This window comes from Lutra lutra, chromosome 7, assembly GCF_902655055.1.
Source record: "Lutra lutra chromosome 7, mLutLut1.2, whole genome shotgun sequence".
NCBI lineage: Eukaryota > Metazoa > Chordata > Mammalia > Carnivora > Mustelidae > Lutra > Lutra lutra.
In genome coordinates, this window is record NC_062284.1 from 130,759,106 (window position 1) to 130,772,435 (window position 13,330).

Genomic DNA, 13,330 nt, shown 5'->3' on the forward strand with positions numbered 1-13,330 from the left:
CTATGTTTCAAAGAGTGTTCTAATCCAGGTACATGCGGGACAGCTTGCCATGAATCCAGGGTGTTCGGTCCTTCTGGATCTCCAGGCAGCCATCCAGAGAGACTGCCGCCCTATGCTCAGTGCCAGAAACTACCTCCGTCCTAACAACTACCAATCAATAACATATTAATAGGGAGCTGAACAATCAGGGAGCTATGAAAAGACCTGCTAAGGGTGTTCGGTCTGAGCAGAGAGCCAGAATCAAGGCCCTGGATCAGTGCACAATGGTGAGAAAAGAGAACAAGGGGCAGGGAGGTAGGAGATCGTGCCTGACCTGATGGAGGGGATCCAGCAGAACTTGGCTTTCTACAGGGTGGAGAATGGGATGTGCTTGCTTCACTTAATTACATGGTCCTTAAGTCAAGCCTACAGACCCAGTTTAAAAACACAGCATTCTAGGATGAGCACTGGACCAAGAGTCAAGAGATTAGTCTGGCTCAGCTACTCATTTGCTGTGGGACCTTCGATAAGGCAAGTCCCTTAACCTCTCAGTGCCTTCAGTCTTCTTCAATAGTGTTAGAAAAGTAGGATCCCTTTTGATTCCAAATCCTGGGAGTTTAAAACCAGGCACTATATTTCAGATGCAAAAAGCTAGGTTGTTACTTGAAAAAGAAGTGAAGGAGGAAGAAGAGGGAGAGAAAAATGAAGAGGAGGCAGAGTCCCTACCAGACTGTAAGGTCCTTGCCTCTGCAGACACGCAGCACATGGGAGCGTGTGAGGAGTGTTGCCAAGGTCCTGAAGGAGAGATTGCATAGGAAAGTCGGGGGCGTGCTCTGTTCCCGACCGTGGTGCCACACAGCAGCGCCAACATGTCACTTGAAAAATGAATGTGGCCTGAAGCTCAAGTTGCCGTGAGAGCATCCAGGAATAAATAAAATACTAAGAGAGCCAGCCAGGAGAAACTTGAACATGCTCATGGAGGGTTATGTTGGAGTTTCAGGTCCTTCAGGGTTTGGGATATTTTTGCCAAGTGACGAAGAGTGGAGAGGAGAGAATGTGAAGGTGGGGGAGCTCCTGCGATAGACGAAGACTCCAGGCAAGGCCCTGGCTGGGGAACAGGCCCCCTGAAACGATGATTGCTGAGGCCTCCCTTGGGAGGCACGTGGGGCAGGGCCCGCTGGGGTCCCTGAGAAGTGATCCTGAAGGCTCCCTTCGCCCTCTTCTCTGAAGAATGGAAATGCACTCCAGTGCGTGGTGGAGACAGAAGCTTTCTGATGAGGCATACAGCATAGGGTAGGAGCCATTCTCTGGAGTCAGAAACACCCAAGTCTGAATCCTAGCTCACCTGTGTGACCTTGGGCAAGTCCATTACCCTATGCTTAAAAAAAACACCAAAAACCCATCATGGTATCGGTGCAGAGACTATGTTAATGTCAAATAAGGAGTCAAAAAATAGTACTGCCCTTCCCCAACAGGGCCTGAACCAATTCTTGAATTAATAAGAGTCCTTGTAGATGTAAAGAGGAGATCATCTTTACTAGTGATAAAGGCCAGATCATAACGTGTAGCTTGAATTGACAGGATTTCCTGATCCTGAGTCCTAGGACTGACAGCTTACCTGGCCACCAGCAGCCCTGGACCTGCACCACCCCAGGAACACGCGTGGGGAGCACGAGGACTAGCTCCCGAAAGGAGGTAGGAGGGCAGAGGCTCTGCTGCGCATGCTCAGTTCCTCCCAACTCACCAATGGGGGATGAGTCGCCCCAAAAAGGCACAAGGGAGAGGGAGAGAGCCGGGGTGTTTCAGCAGGGGGTGCTCTCTCCCAGGGGGAGAAACCTCAAAAGTAGGGAATCAGCTAAAAACAGATAAAATCAGGGGCTCTCTCCGACACGCTCAGCCAGGACCCGGGATCTGGCAAGTGCGCAGTAAACGGCTGCTTTAGACGGTACCTTCAGCACAGCTCGGTTTGCTCGTGCTTTCGGGCCGACATTTACCAGGCCTGTGCTGTGGGCCGTGGTCTGTGCCAGCGTCTGGGGAGGACGTGAGAAAGCATTCCAGCCCGAGCCTGCCACCACTCCGCAGCGGCTTCTCACTGACACCTGCGACTTGGGCACTACACATCGGGAACTGCTGTGGTCTCCTGACGTGCATGATCGCAGGTAATCCCCAAACGCCGAGCGTTTGTTACCATGCGCGTCCTCTGCAGTTGTGACAAACCGGTGGAGGCCCCGCTCCCGGAGGCATGAGTGCAGGGTGAGACCAGAGCGCCGGATGGGAGCACAGCAGGACACATCTGTGTGGTATGACCAGGTTTGTCCCTCAGCCACCGCCCTCGGTGGCCCATCACACATCCCAGGCGAGAGGGCTGAAAGGTCCCTGGTAGTGGCTGTGGAGTGACGGTGGCCTTCCCATCAGCAAGGATGGCCGAAGCGTGTGTCTTCAGGACATTCCCCAAGCCGTTCGGGTGTGCCTTCGCTTCCGGGAAAGGGCCAGAAACTTGGAAGAAATAAAATTCCCGTGGGGAGGGAGTGAAAGTGAATTCGGAACTCACGCAAGAGACGGAGAACCAGCTTCAAAGCAGGCCCTTCCTTAAAGCAGCTCGTGCCACCTGCTTGGAGCTCCCAGAGGCCTGCTGGGCTCTGGAGGTGTCCCTGTTTGGCCATCCCTTAAGCCAGAGCTTTGGCTCCTTTCTCGGGGCAAGGCTGTTTACCTTCCTGATGTCTCCCCTCCGACTGCCGGGAGCACTGCTATCTGTACTCCTGGGTGCCGTGTGGCCACTGCAGCTCTGTGTTTACAGGGAGGCAGTGGAGGCCTCCCCTGGGCCCACACGGATGTCTCTCGCTGTTGCCCCACAAGGGCCCCCCCCCCACCTTTCTTGGTTTGGCAGTGGGTGGTGGGGCTCTCAGTCCTAAAGCGGAAATGTCTGGGAAGGAATTCTTTTCAGTGTGTGGGGTTTAATGGACCTCCCTCTCCACCTGATTTTTCATAATGTTGCTAACGAGCCGGAGAGGGGAACTAACATAATTCGCCATCCGCAGTTATTAAAATCAGCAGGACCCACGCAAGAAGACACAAACCCTTTCATTATAGGAGCTTTAGATTGAAAAGACATATAAACAACAAGGATGTGGAGGAAAGGAAATTAACATTCAACTGTTCAGTCAGTGTCTTTTTTTTTTTAAATTTTATTTATTTATTTGACTGAGATCACAGTAGGCAGAGAGGCAGGCAGAGAGAGGGGAAAGCAGGCTCCCTGCTGAGCAGAGAGCCCAATGCGGAACTCGATCCCAGAACCCTGAGATCATGACGCGAGCCGAAGGCAGAGGCTTAACCCACTGAGCCACCCAGGCGCCCCTAGTCAGTGTCTTAAATAGGGTTTCCCAAGAAGCAACCCAGAGACAGGGTTTGGGAGCAAATGGCTTAACCGGGAGGTTATTCCAGGAAGCATGAGAAGGAGAGGGCCAGTGACACAGAGAAGGGAAGGAAGCTGGTTACCACCCTAGGTCACCCTAGTCCTGCTGGAGAACTCCGGAAACAGTGTGCACACGAGCCTCTTGAACAGCAGCTTCCGGCAGTCTTGGTTGAGGGTGTGACATGCCTCAAGCTTGCCCTGTCATGGGAGGGCACAGCACACCTTCAGAGCCACAGAGCTCTCAGAAAAAGAGAGGCAGAGGCGAGGCCAGCTTGCTCAGAAATGGTACAGAGCCCAGGGGTGTGGCTGGGGCTCTGACCTGGCCTGCTGCCTGGGGGGAGCTGGTGCCTTCCAGATGACTTGTCATTCGATCCTCATTATAACCTGATCGTGCAGGTGACATGGTCTACGCTACAGAGTTGGGGGGAGCTGAGGTCGAGTGACTCCTAACCAGAGCATCATTCTTCACAACATGGGATGTTTAGCATCTTTGTCTTCCCCCAACTAAATGCCAGTGGCCTTCCCCTCTCCTCTAGTCCTCGTGACTAACCAGCTCTCCGAATGGGCAAAATGTCCTCCTTCCCCCTCCACACTCACAGGAATGCTGGGTGGGGAGGATCTTGTGCGAGTCCACTTCCCATTTAACTGTAGGGTCACAGTTATTGGTCAAATTGAGAAGGAGCTGGGCCGAGGTAACGTAATTCTTGAACACACTTGACTTCTGTAAAATGGACGTCTTTAAGCTGAACTCATGGTTGTGTTGAAGGATTGAATATCAACTACAGTACAGTGTCTGATATCAAGTAAGGGCTCCAAAAATGTTAGCTATATTACTGGTCGAGGGGCTCAGGAATCTTAATTCTAACCTAGTCCTTATTTCTTCCCCCCTCTCTCTTTCTCTGATTCCTGGCCCTCCCCTCCACTCCGGTTCCCTGTCCATTCTCTAGGAGACATTCAGGGCAGAGGGAAGAACTGATGTTGGATAAAGGGGCGGTGGGTCGGGCCAGAGTCATCTGTAAACCACAGCTGGAGCAGGCCAGAGAAAGGTCAGCCAGGGGAGCCTGTGTGGGTGTGTCCAGCAAGGACAGGGTTCAGGGTATGTCACGTGCACCCCAGGCCATCCATATGCCCACTCATTAACACTCACATGGAAGTGAACGTAACCTTCACCAGAGTTCACCCAGATGCCTTGTTTTCTTGGCTGCAGAGGCAGCTGCTTTTCTAAACTTCTAGTGGCTTTTGGCAGCTTTTGTAATATTCAAGGCATGCTCCGGTGGCCAGGCCGTCGACATGGGGGACTGAGGCCAGCTACCTTTTGCTTGGGTCACGGTTACGAGCTATTATGAGCAGACTGCGAGCAGAGGAGCCTCAGCCTGTTCTTTTGCTCTGGTGTCCCGTCCAGAGTCATTTCCGGCTCCACACCACCTTCCACATCCTTGGTCAAGATGAAAGGAGGAGCCGGACCAAGATTAGCATGATGGCAGTGGTGTGTGGGATGGTGGCAGCTAAGAGTGAACGAATTCGACCTCTTCACAGTGACACGCGTCAAGCTCTGCAAGCAGGATTCAGCCTCAGTGATTTGTCCAGGAGACGAGGCTTCATCTGTGTTAGGCGTCCTTTTGTGTGCGTCCTATGAGGATTTAACGTGAGCCCGCCATATGGCAGGAGCTGTGAACACACCATGCCGTGCCTTCCCACAAACCTCGCTATTATTGATGTCCCTGTTTTACAGATAAAGAAGGAAACTCAGAGCCAGGGTTTGACTGCTGAGGCCACAGAGCTAGTGAGAAACACAACTGGGATTAGGTAGGATCCTTTGGACACTTACGTCTAGTCTAGGGTTTCTCAGCCTCAGACTGGTGACATTCGGGGACAGATGATCCTTCATTGTGGGGACTGTCCTGTGCATTGAGCCGCATCCCTGACTTCTCCCCACTAGATGCCATTGCACTTTCTCCACCTTCCCCAACTGCAAAACCCCCAAATGTCTCCCTCCAGACATTGTCCCGGTTGACACTGCCCTAGTCCTTTCCACGGGAAAACCTCCATTTCATGCTTCTAGAATGAGCCTGGTTGGAGGGTGACCCTTAGCCCCCAACTCTGGCAACATTTGAGGCTCAGCCTTCTGGCTTCTCCCGTCGCCTCTCCTCCCAAAAGCCTCTCAAGTGCGTCAGTCCTGTGACAAGTCCTCCATTCATTCTTTCACTCGTTTGCTCAATGACTATTTCTTGAACGTTTCCTCTGCACCAGGAGACAGAGAAACAGATAATCAGAGCTACCCGCCCCAATGGAGGTAATATTCCAGTGAACAGAAAGCACTCAGTAGATGTTATAACCCACACACCAGCACTAACTCATTTTATTCTCGTTTTCACTTTCCCAGGGTGCGGTCTGAGACGCTGAGAGCTTTGATCACTTGCTGAGTAGCGAGTGGGGTTGAGTGTTAAGGCCAGGCACATGGGCTCCACACTTGCACACCTACCCTTCCAGTCCCCTGCCTTTTCAGAGCTCCACCCCTCACCCCACATCTCCTTTCCACTGTTTTGGATGTTGTCATACAGAATCCCAGTGTCTTTTCAGGTGCACAGGTAAATGTCATTTCCCCTCTTCTCCTCCCCCACACTGGCTGCCCCCGCCCCAGCCCCCTGTGAACCAGACCTGATGCGTTGGTGCTGCTGTGATGTCATGACCTTCTCATTCCTTCCCTACATCTTCACTCTCAAGTCCTGCTGCTTTTTTTTTTTTTTAAGATTTTGTTTATTGATTAGAGAGAGAGCACAGACAGGGAGGAGGAGCAGAGGGAGAGGGAGAAGGAGAAGAATCCCTGTTGAGCAGAGAGCCCGATGTGGGGCTCGATCCCAGGACCCTGAGATCATGACCCCAGCCGAAGGCAGATGCTTAACCAAACTACCCCACCCCCAGTGCCTCAGGTCTGCTGGTTTTTAAGACAAATCTCTTTTCTTCTTCCCAGTGACCCTGCCAGGCAAGCCTATTTGTGTCCTGAGGAATGGAGAGGTCAAGTGCTTGCTCAAGGCCACTCCCCTAGTAAAGGTTCAAATGTATGCCCATCTTCTGATCACAAACTTTGCACTCTGAACAAATTGCTTCATGCAAAATGTTATATGGCTGCCACTGCCTCAAGAACCCTGACAAGGTAAGGGCCATAACTTAGGCCGTGCCTGGATCTCTTACACAGAGTCTAGCCCTTGTGTTGGTTCAAAGGGCAGGAGCCCTGGAGCCCAAGTTGCAAGGATGGAACCCAGGCGGTCTCCCGGCATTCATGCTCCGGAAGCCCACTAGAGGGCAGTGTTTTCCCGGTGAAAGAGGACACCCGGAGAGGACGCACCCTGTAACTGAGGCTCATTTGAAGTGACCAAAGAATTGGAAATCACAGTGGTTTCCAGTCATATACACACACGCACGCTATGTTTAGAATCTTGCTGGATATTCTAAACACGGAGGAAATCTTGAGGACTGTTACTGAGGCTTTGCTAGAGAATAAACATGGTTTGTGCCCTTGTCTGACCTTTGGCATTTCCTAGCTCTGTGACCCTGAGAAAGTTTCTTCGTCTCTCTCAGTGTAAGAAGATCTGCTTGGTCTCCCTCACAGACCAGGCCACCATGAGGCTAACTGCACACACATGGAACGATAGCTAGCATTCCAGAGATGCAGTACCATAATTATGGATGTTATGAAATTAATTTAACTGTTAGTTCAGTAATTACTTTTGTACAGAAGCCTTCCGTGAAACCTTGCTACTCAGAGTGTGGTCCGCGGATGGGAGCAGGATTGGCAACACCCAAGAGTTTGTTAGAAGTACAGAATGTACTTCTGAATGAGGGGCGCCTGGGTGGCTCAGTGGGTTGGGTCTCTGCCTTCGGCTCAGGTCATGGTCTCGGGGTCCTGGGATCGAGCCCTGTATTGGGCTTTTTGCTCAGCGGGGAGCCTGCTTCCCCTCTCTATATCTGCTTCTCTGCCTACTTGTGATCTCTGTCTGTCAAATAAATAAATAAAATCTTAAAAAAAAAAAAGAAATACAGAATGTAACTCATTGTAGACCACTGAACTCTGACAGCGTGCATTTTAACAAGATCCTGTGGTGATTCGTAGGCCTCCTAAGGTTTGACGCTGGCTAGAAAATGAATACTTTAATGAATGAAGAAAACAGCAAGGAAAGTAACTTGAACTGGTTTGGGTGTTAATACTGAGTTAGTTCAGCTCAGTGACCCCCCAGAATAGAAGTGTGCCCTATAAGGAGCTTGTGGCGTGCTAAGCAAATTGTTTGCAATGCTCAAAAAATGTCTCCGTATCTCAGTAATGCTTTAGGGAGCTCGACTTGAGGTTGAAATAAAGTATTTCATATTTAAGCCAGTTATGCTGCAGCAGGAAACGACCTGGCCTTTCAATGGCCTTACAACCCCAGTGGTACACGGCTCTGTTCCATCACTCTGAACCCAGGCTGGCGGGGCTTCTACCTTCCCAAACACTGCGGGGAAAGAGCTCTGCAGGGGCTTGCGCTGGGAGTAATGCGCCACACTTTGACGCATGGATCATTTGGTCCAAACTAGTCACCTGACCCCACCTGACCACAGGGCACAGGGGCAGGAAGCACAATCTTATCCTGGGCTTGCAAGGTAGGGAGCTCTAAATACTCAGTCACCAGAGCTAATAATGACCCCAAAGCTCGTCCCTGAGCTGTTCGGAGCAGCAGCTCCCAGAACTGGTTGTGCAGGAGAAGTAACTGATTTTAAGGACAGTTTATTGAATGTCCAGATTTCAGAGCCGCTACCCCTGGGATCTTATCCAGAATCAGGAATCTGTTTTAGTAAGTGCCCTATGGGGTCCTGAGGCATCCCCGCCACAGACCAGCATTTGGAGAACACTGGCTTTGAGGCTTCTTGTCCCTTAACCCCATCTTGAATTTATAGCACACTGTATTTATTTCCCAGGAACACCTCAACCAATTACTCTATACTGGGTGGCTCCAAACAACAGAAACTTAATCTCTCACAGTTCTGGAAGCTGGCAGTCCAAAATCAACGTTTATCCTCAGGGTTGGTTCTTTCTGGAGGCTCTGGGGGACAATCCATTCCGTGCCTCTCTTCTAGCTTCTGGTAATCCTTGACAGTCGCTGGCTTATAGCCGTATGATTCCAATTTCTTCTACCATCTCCATATGGCCTTCTCTGTGTATCTGTGTGTTCTGTTATAAGGACACTTGGGTGAGCCACGATGATTTCGTTCTTTTTTTTTTTTTTTTTTTTTAAATCAGGCTCCACGTCCAGGGTAGAGCACAATGTGGGGCCTGAACTCACCACCCTGAGACCAAGACCAGAGCCCAGATGAAGAGTCGGACACTTAACCAACTGAGCCACCCAGGCACTCTGATTTCATTTTTCAAATCTGTCATATTAATTCATCTGCAAAGACTCTTTATCCATATAGGGTCACTTGGGGACAACCTATCTTTGTGGGGTCCGCTGTGCAATCCGCTGCAGGCCCACGTTCACACCCAACCCAGTCTTCTGCCTGTTCTCTCTGGACAGGCAAGAGTGCGCTTTGCAAGCCACACACCACAAGGGGTCAGGCTAGCCTTATTTTTCTGCAGCGAGTCCTCCTCAGCACCCAGAAGTCCTTTCAATGTCGGGGAAACACTCAACACTCCTCCGTGAGGGTCAGCCAGGGCAGGCTGTGGGGCGGGATCCCAGACCCGGCAGCCAGTTTCCCTCCTTCCTGCCTCACGCGAAACAGAACTGCATGGGAGGCGAGCATGTGATGGGCAGCACGTCCTTCTGTTGGTACAGCCGGCTCTGCCAGACGGCTGGGAAAGTTACCTAACATTCCAACAGCCTCAGGCCCATCTAGGACCCGGATGTTGTCGGCTTTCCCCTCCTCAGCGGTGAGGGCTATGTTCTTGACAACTCCCAAGGTTGGAGAATTCCAGGTGGATGGTCATAAGATATTATGAGGAAATAGGTATGGGCATTCAGGTCATCAAATGAACGCTTATTTTTATATTCTCTAAAAGATGGTAGTAATGACAGAACATTAAATAGAACACTTCAATGTCATTCGACACATCTTGAGTTAGTAGTAATGGCTCCTCAACAATTATTTTCCATTTAAGCAATTCCTTTGCTCGCCAGAAACATTTTAATGCATTCAGTGGGATATTATACCTTAAGCTTGCTTGGTTTTCAAGATTATGTCCAGGAAGACGCACATTCCTTTCTGTATGTGGTTTTTTCATCCAGGAATGATGTGTTTGAAACGTGACAACACAGAGGCCCTACGTTAGTCTCCCTAAGTCCTAACCTGGAGACACCTGTGTTTTCTTGCTTGGGTGATGGCGGGGAGGCATGTGAAAATACATCAGAAGGGACTAGAATTTGTCTCAAGCCGATTCACAGTGAAAGGGTGGGATTCCTGGGAGCGTGGAGTGTGTGGGCCTGGCCTTCCTGTTAGACTGGCCCAGTGCCTCACGCTGTCCCCTGTGGTCACCTCCCCCACCCCCCAGAGCTCCACCCCACAGTTAGCCGTGGCCTGTGCTGCTCCTTCATCTCTTACTGTGATTTCTAACCATGGCCTCTTATTTTTTTCACCATTTCCTTGGGTATGTGTTTGGCATTTTCCCTCTTAGAATGTAAGCTCTTGGAGGGTAGGGGTCTTGCTTGGTTTTCCCTCTGCTGTTGTCCTAGAGCCTGAAACTGAGTAGGATTTGATAAATTTTCTTTGAAACAATGAGTGTCCACCTAAAGGTGATCTTCTGGGGGACTTGCTTCCAAGACCTGTTGGCGGGTTGTGTGCAGAAATGCTTTCCTTTGTTCCAAGAAAATCCTCTGCTTATTATAAACCATTTGTTTTCAATCTGTAGATTTTTCAGAGGTTTCCATATGCAGATGTGAGTTGTAATCTCCAAGAGGGAATTTACGGTGGAATATCCTCCAAAACATCGATCTTCTGTCTTGACTGCCTCGAGGTGTTGTTCCAGGAAGGGCTTAAGGCAGGCCTGAGTGCCATCCCCCTGTCTGGTTGTGCCGGCCAGCTGTGTGCCCTGCTGGCTGGAGGGGGGCCCTTGTCACTGCCCAGTGGAAGAGAAGTGGATGACTTTTGGGCAGTCTTGACATCTTGTTCCCAGCCTGGAACCATCACCTCCAGGCTGTGCTTTCTCAGTGTGAGCAAGCCACATCTGTTCTTTGGGGCTTGGATTCCTCACTTCATTCATTCATTCATTCATTCATTAGGCAAATGTTTATGGAGTGCCTGCTAGATGCCTGGCACACAACTAGGTACTGGGGGTAGAATAGTGAGCAAGGAAAGCAGTCTTGCCCTCCTGGAGCTTACAGGGTAGTCAAGCAGAAAGATGTTACCAAACCACTCACAGAGAGGTATTTAAATGTGACTGTGACAGGTGCTGTGGCGGGCGGGGTGGGGGAGTCCCTGATGGTGTAGGTGATCATAATGATGGAGGGTCTAACCTAGGGCAGGATGGCATACCGTGCAGAGAAGACCACCCAGAGTCAGAAGCTGAAGGATGAGCAGGGGTGAAGAAAGGAAGGGAGGATTGTTCCAAGCACAGAATCTTTGTGGGCTCAGGGCTTGTGGTAAATGGGTAGAGCCAAAGGGAGGCCAGTGGGGCTGGAGCGGGGAGAGCAGGGAGTGTGGGGAGCACAGGCCAGGAATGGGCCACCCAGGGGACCATGTCAGGGGGCCCAGACTTTATCTTGAGAGCTGTGGGAAACCGTAGATCTGTCTGAGTCTTTGAGCCCAGGTGTGAGCAGCACAGAGCAGACGTGAGATTGCTTTGCGTTAGAGAAGATGCCACACTGGGGAGTGGACTAGAAATGGACCAGAGTGGGCGACCACGGGCTACACAGGAGGTTGTGGTAGTGGTTCAGAGAAGACATGCTGCTCCTGGAGAATCAGCCCATGAATATTTTCTGAACACCTACTATGTGCTAGGTGAACTGAACAGGCGAAGAACCCTGTCCTCACAGAGCTGACATTTTAGTGAGTGGGGAGACGAGCAGTAAGTGTAGTAAGGAAGGAACCTGGGATGTTGGGAAGCATTATGTGCAAAGGAAAAAGAGAAATAAATTGACCAGAGTGAGTGAGGTGGGGAATGGGGGTAGCTGATGGCAGAGATCCTTAGGAAGTAAAAATGACAGAGTTCTATGATGGAGGTTGCGGGGGGTAAGGGCTAGAGAAGCATCAAGGTCAACTCCTAGATCTCTGGTTTGTGCTCAAGGTCAACTCCTAGATCTCTGGTTTGTTCTCAAGGTCAGCTCCTAGATCTCTGCTTTGTGCCAGCAAAGAAGGGTTGCCAAAGAGCGTGCTAGACTAAACGTGAATCAAGTCTTTGATCTTGGAGCCCTGTGGGCTCCATGGCAGTGTCAGCAGCTGCAGGGGCATCTGTAACCTGGTCTCTGGATCCCGAAGACCACCCCGCACAGGAAGTCCCTCTCCTGGATTCCCTACACAAGGATGTGCCACGTCTCATGGGGTGGGGGTGGATCCGCACTGTGGGTAACTGGGGCTCCCGCTGCAGGTCCGTCAAACCCTCTCCCTGGGGTTGGCGGCATCTGCCCCGGGCATGTGCTTCCTGACGGAGCTCGGCAAGCGTGCAGTGCTGCCGCCTGCTGTCCTGGGCGGGCACGCTGCCAGCGTCCGCTGCGGATCCCCGCCCTTGGCCCTGGCCCAGGCCCGCCGAGTGTCCTCTGTCTCCGGAAATGACTCTGCCTTAACCCTCCAGGGAAGAGGGTATTTGTGGGGTGCATTTCTTGGGATGGCCTGGGGGCTGGGTGCCAAGGGCTTTAGGAGCTGGGGAGTCTGCACACTCCTAGGGTTCCGGGTCAGTTTGACAGGGCTTCCCCCGAAGGAGGATTTCCCCAGGGGATATCCGTGACAAGAGGGATGGGGTTGGCTGACCCTACGACCTCAGTCTGAACCGTCCCTGCTGTTTCCTCCCTAGAGAAAGCCCTGGCTTCCGGTCAGGCCCCCCTGGGGCAAATGGACTAAGGAGCACAGTGCGCTGGTGCCAAATGCTTCCCACGCGCCCGAGAGCTTTCTGTGGATTGTTCCTGAAGCCTCAGAGCAACTCTATGAGGTCACTGCTATTAGTGTCATCTTTCTTATTTTAGAGATGAGGTAATGAGGCTCGGTGAGCTTGCACAAGTCGTTCAAGGTCACAGGGCGAGTGGGGCGCGGAGTGGGAGTCACACCCAGGCCAGCCCTGGCTCTGAACCCCTCTGCTCTGGCAGCTGATGGAAGGGCGCGAAGGTCACCCGAGCGGGGGCCAGTGTTCAGACTCCAGCCCTGACTTGGCACTGCGTCCTGTGGCGCTTTGGAACCAGTCCATGGCTCATTCATTGCTTCACTGAATATTGACCAAGTGCCTCTTCTCCCGAGGCTGGAGGCACCATGAAGTGAGGTCTCACAGGATGAGCTCACGCGTGGCAGCTGCGACAGACACACGGGCACACCGCCTGGGCTGCAGAGGGTCAGCTGCTTTAGGGAGCAGGGCCAAGGCAGGGGTGGCAATGACCGGAGGGGGTAGGGGTGCGGGTCTGGGAAGCTGTGGCCTTTGTGTCGGGCCTTGAGAGAAAAAGACATTTGCCAAGGCTTCCTGGGCAGATGTGACTGTGAGAGCAAAGGACGAAGATGCCTGGAGGGTCTCAGGACCTTGTGGTTGTCTCTGTAGGTGGAGTGAATTTCACAAGGCGTGACTTGGACCTGTGATTAGGAACCTACGTGAGAACCATCTGGGGTGTTTGCTGCAAGCGTTCGTTAGAATGCAGATCTCAGGGTCCACGCCAGGCCCACTGAACCAGACCCTTTAGGAGGTGGGGCCCAGAAATCTGCATTTCAGCCAGTGCCTTGGTGGACTCTGGTCTGCACTGATGTTTGGCCCAGGTGAGGAGAAGCAGGGCAGCAAACAGC